The following is a 20,055-nucleotide window of genomic DNA, read 5'->3' as shown; positions in this document are numbered from 1 at the left end:
AAACCAAAGAAACACTGCCACATCCAATGGTTACATTGTATGTAAAATGCATTCTGAGCTTTAAAAGCTCCTGCATTTCAGAATGAATAAACTTAGATTTTATAAGCAGAACAACCATATTATTGACACATGATGATGATATCATCTGTTCTCTCAGCTTCTGTCATTTATCTCTTATGTGTTACTTTACTGGCTGATATTGGTGATATTGGTCTTGATTTTAATGAGAAGGCCTCTAGTGCAGTAGTTTTGAATTGCTTAATTTTTCTTCAGTGTGGGGAAGGTCACGGCCCTTTTGAAAATCTGCTGAAAGATGTGCACTGTCCTCCAGATGAAAGCAAATGTGCACCCACACCCAAACTCAAAGTTCCTAAGCTTTGAAATTCCTCCACAAATCACCAAAGTTCATCAAACCCAATGAGGGATTTTTTTTTTTTTCTCTTGGGTTTTACCTTTTGGAGAAATGTTAAATATTAATTTAAGATAGAAAAATCTTTGCCAGATAAAGACATTCTCTTTATTTCTGTTTTACTTTCCCTCCTTAAGATCAGTAATTAGTGTTGAATTCTAGTAAATACCATTTAGGTATTGAAGGTGTCATTCCTCGCCATTCATCAGCCCGCCCTGTTTTCACACACGTTCCCACGAGACCTGAGGTTTCGCCTCAAGAGGAAGAGCAGGTTTCTTTCCTATTATTACTGCGCACAGGTCAACTGGATGTTAGCGGCTGCCTGTGAGCAGAGGTTAACTACGTGCCCGTGTGGCTGGGCGTCCCATCTCGTGCAGATTTCTGCTGTCACCACAAGAAAAGCATGTTGCAGGGTAACCTGCTGCTGCAAAAAGTAAGAAAGATATAGGGACAGACGTGACTCCAAGAGTGGAGCCAAGATATGGGCCAGGAACGGCTCTGGGCTCCTGGGGAGCGCGGGTCCTAGCCATGTGACCCTCTCCGTGGAGCCATGGGTCACAACAGGGAAACTTTCTTAGGGGGAGGGTGAGAGTCTCTGCTCTCACTAGACTTTTAAAATGGCTCATCTGATTAGGTCACCTACGATGACCTTCCTTTTGATTAACTCAGCGTCAACTCACGGAGGAACACTACATCTACAGGACCCTTTATCTTTGCCATATTCTACTGGTTAGAAGCAATTACAGTTCCAACACATAGTCAGGAGACAGGGACTGTACAAGTTCATTGGGAGTAATCTTAGGATCTTGCCTCTCACAGTTACATATTTACTTTTGCTACTAATATTGTTGTTTTCCTGTTTATTATTAATGGCGACATTTTATCTATTAACACATTAATATAATTAGCACAAATTAATTATTAATCACCTGATATAATTAATGCAACGTGGCTTAACATGTAAAGATCACATTAACATGTTGATATAATTAACCAGATTAGTAGATGGCTAATTAACTAATATGGTTAATTATATTCATATGTTAATATAATCTTTACATGTTAAACCACTTTGCATTCCTGGAAAAAATCCTGTTTGGTCATAATTTATGATTCCTTTAAAACACTGCTAATTTTCTTTCATTGGTAATTTCATTTGTCCTTTTGTTCTCATCCTCAAATTGGAGATTGATCTGTAGATTCTCGGCCACTGTTGCTGAGTTTGATCGGAAGAAGTAAAGCTAACATCGTGAAAGCCATTCAGAAGTCTGCTGTACCTGTCAGGACTCAGTCAGGAAGACAGAAGTGACATGATTTACTCCTTGAAAGATGGAAGGGCTCGCTCTTCCCCTGTCGGGGCTGGACAGGGTCCCAAATAGCCGAGCGACAAGAGACACAGAGGAAGCAAGACTGCAGGTCAGGAAGGGAGGGAGCGATTCCAGGCTAACTGGCAGACCTGTGCGTGCTCACAGGGAGCACGGATGTCTGACCTGTGCGCTGACAGCCAGCGTGATCCCCACAGTGGTCAGATTACCCTCTGAGTGAAAGACAGGTGGGTCTATGCTGGGAGGCAGCGTGGATTGGGAAAAGCTGACCTCCTTCGCCATCGTTATGGCTTTAGCCTTTCCTTGGCAACTTTTCAGCTTTTATTTAAGTCATTACAAGTCTTGAGCAACCACCACAACAAAATATTGTCCTTAACAAGGAAGATGAACTCATTTACTTTGTTGTCATTTCTTGGTTACTAAATTGATGCATCTTCATTCAGTCAATGTGCTCAATCCTGTTGTCCTCCCTCAGCGATTCCTTTTGTTTGTTTGTTTTATGCTTTCTGAATGATGTTTTGTTTTCCTGTGTTCCCTTTGTTTTAAATTTAAACATCAAGACATTAAGTCTAGTGGTATTTTCTAAAAATTAGAGAACGAGAGATTTAAGTATGGCGTTAAATATTTGAAACCCTAGCGGGGTCTTGCTTTTATTTGCACTTATCTTAAATCCCTTGGCGGATATTTCCAAAATCTGTGTCATACCTAAGTCTGTTTCTAAAGCTTGTTTTGTCTCTTTGGACTATGTCTCGTCCTGCTCTTTGGCCTGCCTTACGACGCTTTACTGACAATCAAACATGCAATGGGCCTTAGGGATTGGGGTAAATAGGCCTTTACAGTGAAGATTTATGTTAATACGGTAGGACCTCGGCTGGGTTCACTGCCTGTTCTCACTGTAAGTACCAGCAGCTTTAAATTTCTCATGTCTATGTTTCTGTCTCCCCTCTCGACTTGAGGCTTCCCTATGAACTCCTCCTCAGATAGAGTCTCCATCGGGCAACACAGTCAGCAGTGACCCACTATTGTTATACTAGCTGTGTGGGTGTGGTGGTGAAGTGTTGGAGAGGACCGTTCTGTAATACTCTGATTAAATCTCAGTACTTAAGTGATTTTCACTGTGTGATCTTCACAAATGCTTCTCAGGTGCTATAGTTTACCCTCCTCCCTCCATCTCCTACTCTCTTTTCTGGCTGTGGCATTCCTCAATAATCTCCTTGAAGCCATGATTCTTGTTGGCTATGTCCCCATCCCTAACCACTCTTTATTGTGACAGAAAGTCTGGAGGGGCCTTGAGTGGAGATGAATGCCCTTCCTCTGAGTGCAATAATGTTTCAGAATTACACTCTGGCAAATCCGCCTCCCCGGAGAGTGGGCCTTTGTTATGGAGAAGGTTTGGGGAGTACTACTCAATTAATTATCACACTCCCTCTCCCACTGCCAGAGCTATAAGAAAACATTTCTCTATTGTCACTGTGAGAATCTGGTGGGGGTCCTGGAGGTAAAGGTCATGAAGCTGTGGGGGCCTCCCTAAGACTTCCATCCCAGAAGTTTTTCATTCTTTCACGAGCCCAAATTCAGCCTCCAGCAATTCATCCATTACCATTTAACAGACACTACTGTTGGTGACTCCAGTGGCTTCAGCTCAAGTCAGTAGATTTCTGTTGCCACATGTCCCTGGATGGACCTGTCTTCCTAGGTTTCCAAGGGCTTTGCCTCACCACCCTGTTTCTCTGATGGGCCCAAGAAGAGCTGTTGACTTCCAGTTGGTCCAAATTTCTGTTGTTGTTAGGACAAGAATGATGACATCTAAGTTCTTTCCATATTGGAGCCGAAACCAGAAGTCCTCATTGTGTTTTCACTTAGACACAAAATTTTTATAGATTGTTTTGATTACCTCAGCTGTAAACCATAACTACTCATTGAAAATATGGAAATTGGCAGCCCAGGGTTCCCTGTATCAATTTAAATGCATCTTTGTAAGGGTCTTTCTTTTTAGAGTGGGAAGAGATGCCAATACTGGCTTGGGAGGAAGCATCACAGACTTTCCCCATCGGTCACGTGTATTGCGATGTGAAGTCTGTGTACGCCTTCCTTTGTCTACTCTTAAAGACACCATCAAGCTAGACTTCATGGCTTCCTTAAAGAAGAAGGAAAATGGTATAATGGTTCTCCTGAAGTCACAAAGACAACCATCTGGTTCCCATGTCCATGATCCTGGGAGGGGACCGTCATGATAAATAGACACAGCCAAAGGGAGATGCCAGAATTTAAAAATAGACCATCAATCATAATAAACAATAGCCATTTTGCAGGAACAAGTATGAAAAATACAAACTTTGAAGTGAATTGAAACAAGAACTCGAATGCAAATTTGTACCATAAAGGCCTGTTGAGATAGGAAGAGGAGGGCAGGCTGGAGCCCTGTGACGAGCGACAAGCCTGTAGCATAGCAGGACCTGGTATTCAAACCAGACTTCTCAAAGACAGACTATGCATTTGCCTAACACGACAAGACTAGAGGGAACATGAGGAGGAGGGAACGAACTTTGGTCCAACACCTACTGAAGCACATTTCATTTGCTCATCTATTTATTCGTTCATTTGAATGAATTATTGAGTTCCTACTACATATTATGTACTGTGCTTGGGGCTGTTAATTGAAAACTAAGTGGGATCTGGTCCATTCCCACGGGGAGCTTATAATCCAGTGTGGAAGGCAGACAGGTAGCCAGGTAAGTACATTACGGTGTGATAGATGATAAGAGTGGAGACCACACAGATTTCTTTGGAATACTCTAGGAAGAGTCTGAAGGCTGCCAGGCTGGGCACGCAGCATGAGACGCATGGCCAGGAAGAGACTGAGTGTGGGGAATAAGAGGATTAAGCCAGGGAGAGGAGGAGGAACAGGGGCATGGGGTGTGGGGGAGCCCGACTCCTTCAGGAATTGTGGGTACACACTGAGGGTGCCACAGGTGGGTCAGGACAATGCCTTCATCCTTGGACGATGGGAGCCACGGACAGATTTCAGAAGAGCCACATGCTCAGACCTGCGTTGAAGAAAGACTGTAGCGACAGCTATGTAGGAAATGGGTTGATACGCATAAAACGGCTAATCAGCTGAAAAATCCATGCAGAAGTGACCAAGGCTCGAAGTAGTAAAGAGGGAGAGATAGGGAAGGATCAGCCAGCTGTTAAGAAGGTGAAGCTGGCAGCACTCCATGGCTGGTCTGGTGGAAGGACTGGGGGGTTGTGCGGCAGAAATGGGGTGATGTGTGGTTCAGTGGATGTGATGAGGGACAAGGAAGGATGAGTGTGGGATGGCTATACTGACTCAGGCGTGGGGTACATGGCTGGGGCACCTGGGTGGGTGTATCCATTCTTTGGAATGAAGGAGAGACCTAGGTGTGAAAATTGCCATAGGCAAGGAGTTCCAAAGCACAGTCAGTGTCCCGCCAGTGTTCCCAAGGTCACCCACACTGGCTGCTACGTGCACCCCCTGGCTAGGCCTGTGTGTCTTTGTTGGAGACCTTCTATTGCCTTGGGTGCTGCACGGTGCCTGCACAGAGCAGGCTGGATGTACTGGGAGGTGAGGGAAGGCCGCTGCTGGCTAATGACCCAGCTTCCCAGCCCCTTGGGGAACCAGGGCGCACCTGTGTCCTAGGCTGGTACTTCTCAGAGATTAGCCCTTGTTAAAACCCAGCTTCCCGGGCACCCTCCAGAGACTCTGACCGAGTAGGTCTGGTGGGGAAGAGGGGGACAAGATTTGCATTTCTAACAGTTCTGCTGCACAGCATCCCTTGGAGGGTCCACACCCCTTGTTTCTGGCTGCCCTAGTGGGAACCCCGGTTAACACCCATTCTATTCATCTGCTCCTTTCCCGTCTCCCACCTTGTTCTGCTTCCTGGGATCACATCCCAGATGAACAGCTGCCCACCCCACCCCCCGCCCCCCGGTTCCCTGGGTGAGGTCTTCTCGGGGGCAAATCCTAATTACACTAGGCACTGAGTCCCCTGTTCTTATTTGTAATACAGTGTTGGGGTTGGGGGGGGTGGCAATTGTGATGACCATTTCGGAATTGTGATCGGAATGAAAACAGAAAGGCATTCACAAGGGATCCTCCGGTTATAATGGCAGCTAGAGCGTTGTGCCCGATTCCCTTTCCTCCCTTGAAGGATTCCCGAAGATATTCATGGAGACAGGGAGGAAATTTCCAACAGCCACAGAAATTCGGCTTATTAACCAACAATATTGAGGACCCTGGGGAGAATTCTCACCAGTCGCATGAGATGGGGTCAATGTAGGCCAAAAGTCCATGGAGCAGCCCTGCCTCTCTTTACTTTGCACTCCCACCCCAGTGAGGAAGACCTAATCCCTTTAACTAGTCATTGTTGCCCTATTGCCTTCGAGGAGTTCCTGTCGGCTGCTGTCACTGTCACTGCTGATGTCATTGCTACTATTAGTATACTATGGCCCTTTCGTGAGTCTATGAATCACCTGAAAAGGATACAAAATATGATGTCTTTTTTTTAACTTTTTAAGTGTTTATTTATTTTTGAGATACAGAGGGAAAGAGAGAGACAGAGCACAAGCAGGGGATGGACAGAGAGAGAGAGAGAGAGAGAGAGAGACACAGAATCCAAAGCAGGCTCCGACATGGGGCTCGAACTCACAGACAGTGAGATCATGACCTGAGCCGAAGTCGAACATCTCACTGACTGAGCCACCCGGGTGCCCCAATACGATGCCTTTTTCTGAGGGGAGGGTTCTGAGCTTGTATCAGATTTTCCCAAGGAATCCCCAATATGCCAACAGCCATTGATTTGGGGGGCCGTTTGAGCCCACGAGAGTGAAAAAGAATTCAAAAGAGGCAAAGAGTTCTCTGTGCAGATTGAGAAGATAACAGAGCAAGCTCCTGCCTTGGGGAGCAGCAGATGCCCTGGGTGAGGACACAGGCAGGCTGGGCACGACAGGAAAGCAGGGAGCAGTTAAAGGGTCAAGATGCAGGAGGAGGAGCAGGTGCGGAGGTGCGGTGACAGCCTGTGGGAGGTGTCCCAGGGCCAGGCACGGGGCTCTCAGGGCAGTCAAGCCCTGTAGAATTGTGCACACAACGCAGACAACTCCTTCAGGGACTGTGGGGCCGTGAGGGCGGGGGACACTCCCTGCAGCCACGGGAGGGAGGCGGGATGGTGGGAACAGAGAAGATATTGTCAACTGTTGATGAAAAAGCCGGGGCCCAGGAACATTTAAAAAAAACATGGGACATTTCCCTCTCTGTCTGAAATATGGAAACCGAGGCTCAAGGAAGTAGAGAAACTTGTCCAGGCTCCCTCAGAGCTGGAACCTGGCTTCAGTCTGTCTCTCTTTGGAGCAAGCTTCCCAAAGCATAATATTTCTCCAAACTGCTGAAGAGTCTTTGTGGCCACCAACGCTTGCCTTTCCACCACTGCGATGCTGGGCTGAAACTCCTCCATGGGTTGCTGCCCACGGTTTCAGCACACTTTCTCTCAGGGCCACTCTGTGGGGGCAAGGACCCCAGGAAGAGGCAATGTGATGCAGTTGAGAGCATCCGGCCTCAGACGTCTCTCCTGACCTTGGTCAGAAAGCTGAATGTGCCGCATGCCTGGGGTGAAGCAAAGGAATGTTCCAGCAAGTTGACAAGACAGACAGCCATCAAAGACACGGTGCCCACGGGGGTTTTTGCCTGGATGTGGCTTGCAGTAACGACAGCCTTGTCTTGGTTCCATCTGTCCTCTCTGATGGCCTGGCGGAGACACTGGGAGTATGCAAGTCTGTCATCAGTCTTCTCCGGAGGGCGGGGAACCTGTCTTACAGGACCGAGGAATGGGTCATGAGTCCAGGCACAGGCACACAATGGCCAGGCTTGGACATGCACACCCATCTGGAGAGCACATGAGGAGGGGAGCAGAATTCGCAGGAAGATGGGGACACTGCGATCCTTGGCTTTGCAGAAGCCACAGCACATGTGCACCCTGCGTATTCTCCCCACACAGACCCACACTGGGAACGCCCTGGTTGCCCAGACAGAGGAAGACTCCCTGTGGGAGGACGTTAAACAGAGGGACCAAAGTGCTGTAAGCGGACGCAAAGCCAACACTCCGACCGCAGCCGAAAACCAGCTGCCAGACTGCGAGAAAATCCCCAGTACATGACCATTGTCTTCCATGTTTGAAAATGTCCTACCTCTCTTCCTCTTTCCTACGATTAATGGTGTCTAAGGCACAGCGGAGCCAGTTAAGAAAGTGGTGAGAGGTCAGACAAGGGACAAGGCTTGCAAGCTTAGTAAATGTGTGCTGCAGCAGAGACAGGGACAAAAGGTGACTCAGGAACAGAGCAGTGACTTTGCAAGCCCAGAAAGTACCACCAGGCCATTTCATCCAGCAAATATACAACTGGCATGGATCACAAAAAAGAAGAAAGAAAGAAAGAAAGAAAGGAAGAAAGAAAGAAAGAAAGAAAGAAAGAAAGAAAGGCGGGAGGAAGGGAGGAAGGAAGGAAGGAAGGAAGGAAGGGAGAAAAAAAGAAAGAAGGAAAAATTAAGACTTGATTCAACCAAAGCTATCAAGTACCAATATTTGACATTTGACAGGAATAAAAATTTGTCCAGTTTATCATTCACTCTCATACACCTGAGCCCCTATTTTAAGGAGCATCCCATTTCACTTCCCGGAAGCAACGCATGCCCCCTCCGCAAGTCAGAAGTCGATGCTTTCTGGTTTCTTCTTTGGACGCAAGTAAAAGAAACTCTGAGCTATCTCAAGGAGGAAGACATCAGAGCCAAGCCCCCAAAGCCAGACTCCACTCAGTAGTCAGTGTAGTTTCCTTGTCTAAAAGGTAGGGGTCCCCGTCCTGTGACAGTGTCAGTTCTGCTTTACAGAGCCCTCAGAAATAAGACGGTTGGTGGTTTCAGGTTTTTTTTTTAAGTTTTATTTATTTTGAGAGAGAGACAGCGCAAGTAGGGGAGGGACAGAGAAAGAGTGAGTGAGAGAGAGAGAGAGAGAGCGAGAGAGAGAGACAGAGAGAGAATCCCAAGCAGGCTCCATACTGTTAACTGTAGACCCCAACGCAGGGCTCAAACCCACGAACGGTGAGATCATGACCTGAGCCTAAACCAAGAGTCAGAGGCTCAACCCAGGTGCCCCAGTATGTTGGGTGGTTTCAAACCATCAATGCCCGTGTGAAGTTTTGGTGGACTTTGTTTCTAACCGTCTTTAGAGCTCATAAGGAGTGATGGTCGCAAATACAGGCTCAGAAGAACCTGTCAAATGTCACGTCTGGGGCTCTGTTCAGGCTCTGGTCTCTCCAGCAGCTGGCCGGGAGGGCCCCAGCTCTAGGGCGTGACAGGCAGAGGAAACACTGTAGGCAAAGCCCCCGAGGCCAGGTGCTTGAGAACTAAGCAGGTACTGGTTCTATTGTCTCCTAGATGCTTCTTCCAATTTAATCATTAGCAAAGGGATCTCCTAAGAGCCATTTCTTTGAAAGAACAATTTTAAGACATTTCCTTTGGTTTTAGTAGTCCTTTCTAGGCCGAGTCTTGTTGGCGATGTAAAAATATAGCCACAACAACAACAACAACAAAAACACAGTTGAAAAAAAAAAAAAAAGGAGGGAAGCAAAGGCGAGTTAATGAGTTACACTGAAAGCTTGAAGCAGCCGGTTTGATACATTTTGTAGCCATCACGGTAAAGGGAGGGAGCAAAGGTGAGGTGAGGGATGCATAGAATAGAGTCAAGGGAAGGCACCCAGGATGACAAAGAAAGAAAGAGACTGGGTCTCCATCTAGCAGAATGTGGCAAGGACATGCGGCCACCTCCCTGCCCCGGCCCGGTCATCTCCTCCGGCTGCCCAGTGTCCTTGGACACCTTAGCGTGAGGACCTCTCCCCTTCCGCTCCCACCTGGAGCCACGTCTCCAACTGAGCTCCCCGCCCCCAGATTCTCCTAAAACTGACATTTGAGACAAAAGACCACAGGATTTTCGTCTGCATCAGTTCCGTATTTTATTTTCTGTTTCCGAATGTTGCATCAGGAATGAGGAGTCCCGAAAATTAAACATAACCAAACGTACTCACTTTCCCGGTTCGGTGTTCAGCTTTTCTGCCCGGTTCTGCTCTCGCTTTCTGGACAAGAGGAGAAATGTTAGTTTGGTTCGTAAAAGTAAGAAAAACCGCGGACAGAAGCATGCCCTTCTCCTCTGGTTCTTAGCATGCTGGAATGCACCTGTGTTAAAATATGAAGAAATAAAACAAATATAAATTATGCATTTTCCAACTTAATTTAAAATGCATTATGCTCTGCTTTGTTCTCTGGAATTAGTCTTATTAAGGGGACAGATCTGTATGGATTAATTTTGAGTCCGTTTATTCACGTCTTTGTAATTCAGTGGCAAGGATTTTTGTCCCCAGGCATCAAATTAATTTTTTTTTTTTTTACTGTAAGTAACACACACAAAATATAGACCTCTTTGTGTTATTTCTTTGTTTACCTAGCGAGCAACACATTCCCATATTATGTTTCCACCAGATCTTAAATCTCTCCCTTTAAAGAACAAAACTTTCCAAATGATTTTTAAAGCAATGTAACCATTGTCACAATATTGGAGTTGAACACAATAATACCATTATCTTCTTCCTGTCATTCATTTTTAGAGAGATCCACATGGCCTCCTTCCAATTCAAACCAGGAGGCCACCGGCCCCAAGCCCCTGCCTTCCGATAATTCTGGCAACATGTGAACTGATATTTTACGACGATTTAAAATATGTACCAAATCATCATTTTTCGGTATTGTTTTCGTACAGTAATTCTTTGTTCCGCTTCGACATTTTAAATCTTTATTTCCCACCCCCCTTAAACTGAGCAAGAAAATAGTCTGCATTCTTAATTAGTCTTCTTTAAACAAAATATCCTTTCATATGTGCTAATAAAGACTAAGGATCTTTCCTCTCTTGTTTAAATAACTGCTTGCTGTAGTATAAAATTGTAAGAGACACGATGCAGATCAAGTTGCGGGCTTGAAGTGGGGAAGAGGAACAAGCCGTGCCATAATAAGCAGATTTTAATGATTTACTATAAATCAGCATTTTTGCCCTGTCAGTGAGATTGAAGAGGCAGACAGCTTCTCACATGTCTGCCGAGCAAATGTCTTCCTGATGAATCATGTGCACTGAATCACTGATCACAACATTCAAACGGCACATCCAAATAATGAGGGAAACATATACACAGCCTCCCGATGGCTGCTCGAAGGCAGCAGGTTGTGTGGTAGTTAAACCCTTACATTGATCCTCCGAGGGTTCCACGGAGGGTAATGGAAGTGTATATTACCGGGTTAACCGTTGGTGCCCTAACACAGGCTGATCTGCATAAATGCTCTGCCCCACCCCCAGACTTTTGATGAGAATCTAATCTAGTCTCGTGGAGGGGGGGTGCGGGGGGAGCAGAAAGACAGGCTGTAATAACGAACCTAAATGCAAAGAATCCGGCCACAGAAACCTGGAAAAATCGGAGCTAATTTCTGTTGGGTCAAAGGCTCGTTGGGTCTGAAGGCAGCTCTTCCGATGACCCCCGTCTGTCAGGCCCCCTCCTGCCCCAAGCTCCATCTCAAGCTTCCTCTATCCGCGTCTAATATCCCCCCTGAAATATAGTGTTTCTGGGTTTGGGACCCATCCCTGGGGAGAGGGGCACTGTGGAAGGCTGGAAGGGTCCATTTGGAAACTAGGTACATTGGACTCCCAGACTGGACCCATGAGACCTGGGAACCAGGTGGAGACGCCTCTGGCTCAGACACGGAGCCCCTCCCTGGAGGCGGCTGCATCTTTCACATCCAGGAAGCCTTCCCTGATTGCCACCTTCAGGCCTTACTCTTCTCCGCCCCCGTAGCCTGCCTTTAGCTTCTCACTCATATGCTACTCATCCTCCATCGTCCTTATAGTGGTCACCCATCCCAGGGCATGGTGGCACCCTCAGTTGCAAGGACACCGTATTAACTCTTTCACAACCAGGCCAGTATCTTACACACCATACAGGCTTCGTCATAACCCACTCGCCCCATGAACGGTGGATGAACAAATGATGAGGTCATAGCAGCCAAGGATAGACTAGCCAAACTCAACCAGCCCCACCGCGCTCCAAAGACCCCATGACGTCACTGACAGGATGACAGAGTCCTGCGGCCAAGGATGATCGGTTTCTTCCCGCCAGATTCTAACCCTGCTCCCTCAGGCATCCGCAGTCCAAAGCAGACCTCCGAAAACGTTAAAGACAGTGTCCGGGAGTGAGCGGGAAGGCGACTTTGGAAGCCAGCGCCACGTGCGGGGGACGAAAAGTCACTCACATTGGATGGTGTGCTCAGGGATTTGACTTAAAATAGAGATTTTACCCCCAAGGGTCGATCAAAGCTATGCCACGCCCCTGACCCCTACATGATGAACGTAATTAGAACTCTGAAGTTTTGTTGTTGTTGTTGTTGTTGTTGTTGTTGTTGTTTTTCCAGAAGCCCCTTCTTGTTCCTGAGAGTGGACCTACGGTGGTTGACTCTGGAACAGTTCTCCCTTCACCACCCAGGACTTCACGCAGACGGGAAGCAAATTTTGTATCTCCAAACATGCCTCCGGCAAACTCATGCTGTTCAAGGCCAGCCCCTGGCTTATCCCACTCCTACGCACCACACAGGCCCAGCTTCTAGACAGGCATCCCAGGGCCTCCAAATGCCGGCAGTCCGTGCCCAGCTGGTTCTGGGGATGTCAAGACACGAAAGCAGGCCCGCCGGCCTCTAGAAGCTCGCTATCCAATGGAGCCCCTGGAGTGGCCTTGCCCCAACCCTGCACATAACTGCTTGTCGCACTGCTGTTGGAGAAGACCTCCCAGCGGAACCTCACCTCCTGCTGGCTCAAACACCAGGGATTCTAGCAAAGCTCCATAGGGGGAGCTCCCCACTGCTCCCCAAACGGCAGGAGAGTTCCGCAGCCCCACGCCTCTGCTGGAGGGTCCACCTCTCTCCTACTGAAAATTACTTAGTGTTACAAATACAGCTCCCCTGTCCCCCTGAAGCCCCTTCTCACCTTCCACGGTGAAAGTTATCGCTCCTTTCTTGAGCCCTTTAGTGCTTTGGATATTTAATTCATTCGTTCACTCACTCATTCATTCATTCGTTCACTCACTCATTTAGTACTCAGCTGAAGGCACTCTGCCTCGCACTGGGAAATACATGTAAGGAGAGACTGGATTCTGGCCCCATGAGTTCCTCCATTCCTCAGGGCTTACCCCTAGACAGCTTTTCTGCCTGGGCTCGTCTGGAAATGAGGACAAGAGGAGCGCCACCAGCCGGGCCGTGTGGTGCCACGACGTCCCTTCCTGGGTACGCTTGGAGCTCTGTTGTGTGCCGGGCCGGGTCCTTCCCAGAGTGACCTCAGAGACCCCACAGCCCCCCCCACCCCGCTGCCACTTAGAAAGTCCCCTCACTGACTTAATGCTCTGATGTCACCATCTTGAAATTCACAATGTTGGGTTTTTTTAAATTTTTTATTACGTTTCTTTATTTTTGAGAGGCAGAGAGAGACAGAGCATGAGTGGGGGGAGGGGCAGAGAGAGAGGGAGACACAGAATCCGAAGCAGGCTCCAGGCTCTGAGCCGTCAACCCAGAGCCCGACGTGGGGCTTGAACCCACGAACTGTGAGATCATGACCTGAGCCAAAGTTGGACACTCAACCGACTGAGCCACCCAGGCACCCCACAATGTTTTTTTTTTAATCTGGGGCCCTGCCTTCTCATTTTGTATAATCACACAACAGTCCTGATCTTTTCTTTCAAGGGTTTGCAAGGTGCAGGGGAGAAGACATACAAGTAAACAAATAAATTAACGAGAAATTGGGGGGGGGGGGGGCGGGCATAGCCCTGAGGCCGGGGGTCGGAGGGGGGCCACTTGAGACAGGGAAGTCAAGGAAAGCTGGAGGGAGGACACTGGCCACGGACAGTGGCAAGGCCTCACCACAGGGAGGAGGCACACCAGCTGCCCTCTCTGCTTAAATAAGTTGATTTGTCTTCTGTTAGGGTCAGGATGTGTGGGATGGTGGAGACTTTGCCCCTCTCGACACTGCGGGGAAATCAGGAGGTCAGGATGGGGGCTCCCGTCACCTCCTTCCCTGGCGTCAGCACCGCTGGGGCCAGCAAGGAGCACCCCCCGCAGGACCGCCTCACCTCACCTTCCTCCGCCTCCCCCCCTGCAGCCTCTGGGATCAGGCCCCTGGGTCTTCTTTCCCGGTCACCTAAGTCTTGCACTATTGGCCCTCGGAAGGCTCCATGGGAAATTCAAGGAGTGCCACAGAGAACTTCCTAGACTGGCCACCGTGAGGTGTCCTCACACCTAGGGACATCCTTGGGGCTTTTGGATACAGCTGATATGGTGTCGTGGGGCTGATGTTCGGGGGAAAGGCCAAACCAGCCCCTTGAATTCCCTCATCTTAATACTGAAGGCACCAGCCCCACTTCCTACCGGCTCCCAAAGTGCTCCGATGGACTTGTCGGTGTTTTCACAGTGGCCTCGGAGACCCCAAAACTTAAGTGTGAGTTCTTCTACCCTAGACTGCCTTCCCCCCTAGATCCCCGGAGAGGAGTGGGGCCTGGTGCCCTCGGGTTAGAGACCTGCTGCCCTGTCCACGGAAGCCCCCCTCCTACCATCCAGGACTCAACATGGCCTTGAAATAGGGAAGACAGAGAGAGTAACACCCCGACGGGGTACACATACACAGCGTCATATTCCTCATCCGTAGCCATGGTCCCGTCTACAAGTCGACCCTCTGCCACAGCAGACACTGATCCTCTGTTGCAACACGCAACAGAGAAACGAAATTCACACACAACCGAACGAAATTCAACAACCGTGACCTTTGTGCCAGAAGGAAAGCTTCCTGAGGACAGCACCTGAGCACCTGCCATGGTTCCCAGGGCCCCGCCTGGGCAACAACCACCCGCCTGCCGGGATCCAGTATCCAGCAGGTGTGAGGATGGAGCCAAAGGGTTGGGCGGTGGGGACCGGGAAGGACGCAGGTCCAGGGCAACAAGAATCGAGGCTGTGTGCAAGGGAGCAGGAAACTTGTCAACACAGCAAGGAATGACACAGAGCGCTGTGCAGTTGAAAGCAAATTTCAGCCACAATGTAATTATCCACCCAGGAAAAGAGGGGTCCCCTCTCCTGGGACAGCCATCCATGTGAGGAGCAGGAAAATAAACTCGTTCTAGGTCAATTTAAAGGTTAAACGGAGGTCGGGGGGGGGGGGGAGGAGACAGTCCCCGACTATGGGAACAGTCTCCTGGTCACTCGCTCAGGACTTTCACCTTTGGCCCTCACATTCATCTGGGAAAAAAAAAAAATCGTGAAGCAGATAATTGGATATTAGCAGACATAACCATTTCAGTAATCTCAGAAAATAAAAACAAGACTGATTACCAACCCGGTGGCAGTTACTTTAGAAAGATAGTAACGTGTAGTTCCCAGTTTCTCAGACTGTAACTTTTGCACTTACCACTAATTTCTCCACTGCTCCAAATGCAGTGTATACATTTAGCTCAGAATTTATCATCGCCGTTTGTGTATATTACGCCAGCGGCATAATCCGTCCTCATGAAGCTAATGCTCGGCATTAGGAAAATGGACTCCGTATGGGTCCTGCCAGCCTCTGGCCTCAGACACACCCGAGCAGACACGGCGGGTTGGTGCCCCCCATGCCCCCCCACCCCCAGAGTGCGCGTGGCTCCACGCTCTGTGCAGTGTCTCCAAATGGCACGGTCTGATTTCTGCAAGTTGCTGGTGTCCATTGTCTGTGGATGTAAAAATCAATGACCTACATAAGATTTTGATTTTGCACTGGGAATTGAGACAGAGAGAGAGAGAGAGAGAGAGAGAGAGGGAGAGGGAGAGGGAGACTGAGATGCAGAGAGAAAACAATAAAGCGGTGATGTTAAAAATATTAGTATGTTGGGCTAAAAAATATATTTTCAAGAAGATACCTATTTTTTTCCCTTTGAACAGGAACACGGTTAATTTCATAGCCATTCGATTAAAACAGTTAATTGTATTAATGTGTTATTGAGCCGAGGGTGCTGGTCATTCCAAGGTGGACAGTCGCTCGGGAGCAGAGAACAAAACCCCATAATTCCAAGGTTGCTTGGGAGCCTGCAGAACTGGGACCTGCTATTGAAACCTCTCAGTGTATATTCAATCCTTGTTTTTATTTTCTTAAAAGAGAGGGGGGAAAAAAGGCTCAAAGTGCTGATTTCTGCAGAAAAATCTGCAAATGAACTGTTCTATTAGCACAAACATACCAAAGTCTTTAGAACCCCTCTCTTCAAAAGCATAATTAGGTATTTATTTCAGACATACTAACATCTTTGCAGTAGCTAATAAGATGCAGCCCATTTGAATATTAATATAATAAATGATTAAATTAAACAGCAAGATTCAGACTCAGAAATAGCCTTTATAGGTCCCAGGGGGTCACTAAAACTGTTTCCATTTCTTCCTACAGTTAACATAGTGCAAGGGACACGAATGCATAGAGCAATATTTGTCTTATGAAACGCAGAGTTTTATATGGTGCTATTCAGTTTTATTACTCCACAGTTTGAATCTGGGGCCCAGAGTGAAGTCACCATGCTGAGGCCTGACAGCCCCTCTTCCTGTCGCACTGCTTGCTGCCATTCCGGAGACGTTCCACTTTTTGGCAACGGGTTTGCTCCGATTGTCCCCATACCCATGCAGGCGAGCAAAAGGTAAACTCACAGTGCAATTCAAAGCAAAACGAAACAAAACAAACTGGTTCCGCCTAGCAAACCGTCCGGGGTTCGTTCTGTGTGTCTGCGGGGGCGTATGTGTGCATGTGCGTGTGCGTGTGTGTGTGTGTGTGTGTACGAGTATGTGTGGCTGCAAGACCACGCCCAAAGCTTGGGTGCAGGCTCCAGCCAGCTGCACCAGGATGGGCCCGGCACTTCCCTTCTCAACTGTGAGAGACCACCTCCCCCAGCTCCCGGCACAGAAAAGAATAGACAAAGTCGGCAATTATAACTGGCCATTATTCCAATAAAGGTGTTTCCCTTTTTAAATTAGCCCCTGAAAACTGCACACTCTCCAAATCCCATGAACCTGAGAAGTGTTAATAAACATCTGGCCGTGGTTTTTGCTTAATTAGCATTCCTTAGTTTGGACGGAAGTCTGTTTATGTAAAACAAAACACACACACACACACACACACACACACACACACACACAGATTCTGTTTTATGGGCCACAACCCCCCAGAAATCCAAAAGCAGCCTCCCCTAATGGTTGGTGACAGGTTTGGGTCTTTCCAGCACCCCTGCTTGTCAAACTGAGCAGCGGAAGAAAAAAGATGCTTTGATCTGCATGCTTAATTGTATTAGGTAACAATCAGACCCAATACCTAATAACCTGATACACACATGCTGTTGGAACATATTCACATTTCTGAAATAGAAAAGACATTGAAGCTTGGAGGTCGGCTTGAATAAAATAGAAAACAACACAACCCAACCTCAAGCATGTCCACAGGCCACATTATTATTATCCTCAGCCAAAAATCTCCCAGCCCTATCTCTCTGAGGAGCAGCCTTGGCGGGGAGGTAATGGATAAACCGTAACCCGGCTTGCGAGACTCTACTGTCTAAATTAGATAAAAGAAAAGTAGGAAGAAAACTCAAAGATAAGTGGTACAAAGTAAATCAAAACAAATCATCTTACCAAACTTTATTCACATCTGATACCATTTTTAGAAATTAAGGTCAGTTTTGTGGAACTAATAGGGAGTTATACCTATATATCTTGGACACCATGACAAAGCTGGAGTGGAAGATTTATACTCCATGGTTGCAGATGCAGAAGAAAGATATGAAAGATCAAATGGAATTGCATGATAACAAATGAAAAATGGTCCCCACAGCCCATAAATTAATTGAGAAAAGAAGGTTGTCATTATTTGAACATGCTTTAAAATAAGGTATGGGGTCCAGATGGCTGAGGATAGATAGGCCCACAAAGTTTGAGTAATTGATGACTTAAAAATAAAACAAGATCTTAAAGGAATGAATCACAATGGGCAAGTTGGAGGAGGAATATTATAAGAGAAAGGAACAGATTAAAAAAAAAGCACACAAAGCAAAAGATAACCCCCAAATCCCCGGGACCATTAAAGCCAAAGGAAAGCATAAAAGCAAAAAGTGTATTAGTGGGGATTCAAACATGGGGAAAGGGGGAGAGTTGGACACAGGGTCTTAATAAAGCTACATTTCAGATCTTATTTCATTAATCTGCCCGGCTTTGGGGGGGGGGGGATCTGCTGCAAACCTACTCTTTTTTTTCCCCCTTTCTTTTCTTTTCTTCTTCTTCTTTTTTTAATGGTCTCAAAATAGGGCTGTGCTGAGGTGGGCCACCAACCTTGCGAATAATAGTTTTCTGCTGTTGCCTCTTGAGCTAATCCTCCACTGGAAAATCCAAAAACAATCTGCCTTTGGGGAACGTGTGAGGGGCGGTTGGCAGCTTGGGAATTTTCTTTGTGGGGGAAGGTTGCCAAAGGAGCAAACCTAATTGATTTCTCACAGCCATGGAAGACCAGACCTTTCTCTAAGGAGGTGATATCACTGCCCAGATAAACCATTCCTCCCCTTCCTACTGCCAACAGGGAGGTGGGGTTCGTCCATTGGTCCTTCTCCTGGAAACAATATTTCTGGGGCAAATAGATGCTAAATAAGTTCTAAACCCACATCAAGACCTTTCCTTCCTTCCTTCCTCCTTCTTTCGTCCCTTCCTTCTTCCCTCTCTCTCTTCCCTCCCTTCCTCCCTTCCTCCCTTCCTTTCTTCTTCCTTCTTTCCTTCCTTCTTCCTTCCTTCCTTCTTCCTTCCTTCCTTCTTCCTTCCTTCCTTCCTTCCTTCCTTCCTTCCTTCCTTCCTTCTTTCTTCTCCCTTCCTTCCTTCCTTCCTTCCTTCCTTCTTCCTTCCTTCCTTCCTCCCTCCCTCCCTCCCTCCCCTCCCGTTCTCCCTCCCTCCCTCCTCCCTTTTTCAATCTTTGTTCTTTCCATCCTTCTTCTGTTTCTTTTTGCCTTTTTTTTTAACCAGAAGTCCTTTCTTCCTTCCTTCTTGCATTTCTTTCTCCCTTTTTTTAATCACTACTTGTACTACCATCTGTAATTTCACCCATATCCTTGAAATACAGGAAATGGAAGCGGTGGTGCAGTGTATTCCATATTTATGACTTCTCAGTACATTAGAGCATTTACTGACTTTGGAGAGCGCCCATCTGAGCACAGCTCGGGGAGAGCTCTAGCAGGAGCCTAAGGAGGACGCTGGGGCAGAGGGGAGCCTCTGAGGTATGCTAAGCATGCTTCAGGAGGCTCCCTGTTAGGGCTGTACTGGCTCCTTGCTTTTCAGATTTTTCCTGTCTACTTCTCTTCCTTACACACACACACACACACACACACACACACACACACACACACATTTTTGCCCTCAGAGCCACACATTTGCTGCTCTCTCTAGGAGAGTATTATGAATATTCTGAATGGAAATAGAATGCAAGGCACAAAGGCCGGTGTCAGTGAGACTCCTCCCCACCCCCCCCCCCCCCCAGAGGAGCGCTCTGCCCATCTCCCCCAGCTTTCTCCTCCATGCACCCGCAGCCCCTCACTTTAAACTCCTTGGCGGCTAATTACCAATGACAAAAAATACAGGAAACAGTGGAATCCCACTGCTGTTGAAAGCACATGACCGCGGACCACCTTTCCATCCAGAAACCGACTGCCATACTAAACGGTGCACAAGTGTGAGCACGTGGGCGTGCGCACGCGCGTGGGTGAGGGGGTTGCCGCAAAAATGTGCTACTGTGGCAAAATCATGGCGAAGTTAAGCGGTCTTTCCCAAGTTCTCGCTCCCGGTATTAAAGGTGCATTAATCTCCAAAGAGAGACACACATGGGATATACCAAAATACGGCCCTAAGTGCTGAAGGCAAGCCAAAGGACTCGAAAATAATCTGAAGACAGAAATATATAGGCAGCAAACATTTCAAGAGAAGGAGACTTGCCAGCACGATTGATTTGAATACTCTGCCTGGAGATTTATTTTGCCTTATCGTCATAAAAGGCAAATGCCCCCCTCCTGCAGACGGTGGAGGAGAGGGGATAAGAACCTTTTTGCCCGCGTGGCAATGGCTACGTCTTAGTAGAGGCTAAAAATGGATGAGAAGTATCGGAGAAATGAACTTCTGCGGTTTTCAAAAAAAAAAAAAAAAAAAAAAAAAAA

Source organism: Herpailurus yagouaroundi, unplaced genomic scaffold (genome assembly GCF_014898765.1).
Source record: "Herpailurus yagouaroundi ecotype Mexico unplaced genomic scaffold, PumYag 194, whole genome shotgun sequence".
Lineage (NCBI taxonomy): Eukaryota > Metazoa > Chordata > Mammalia > Carnivora > Felidae > Herpailurus > Herpailurus yagouaroundi.
This window is presented reverse-complemented; position numbering follows the sequence as displayed.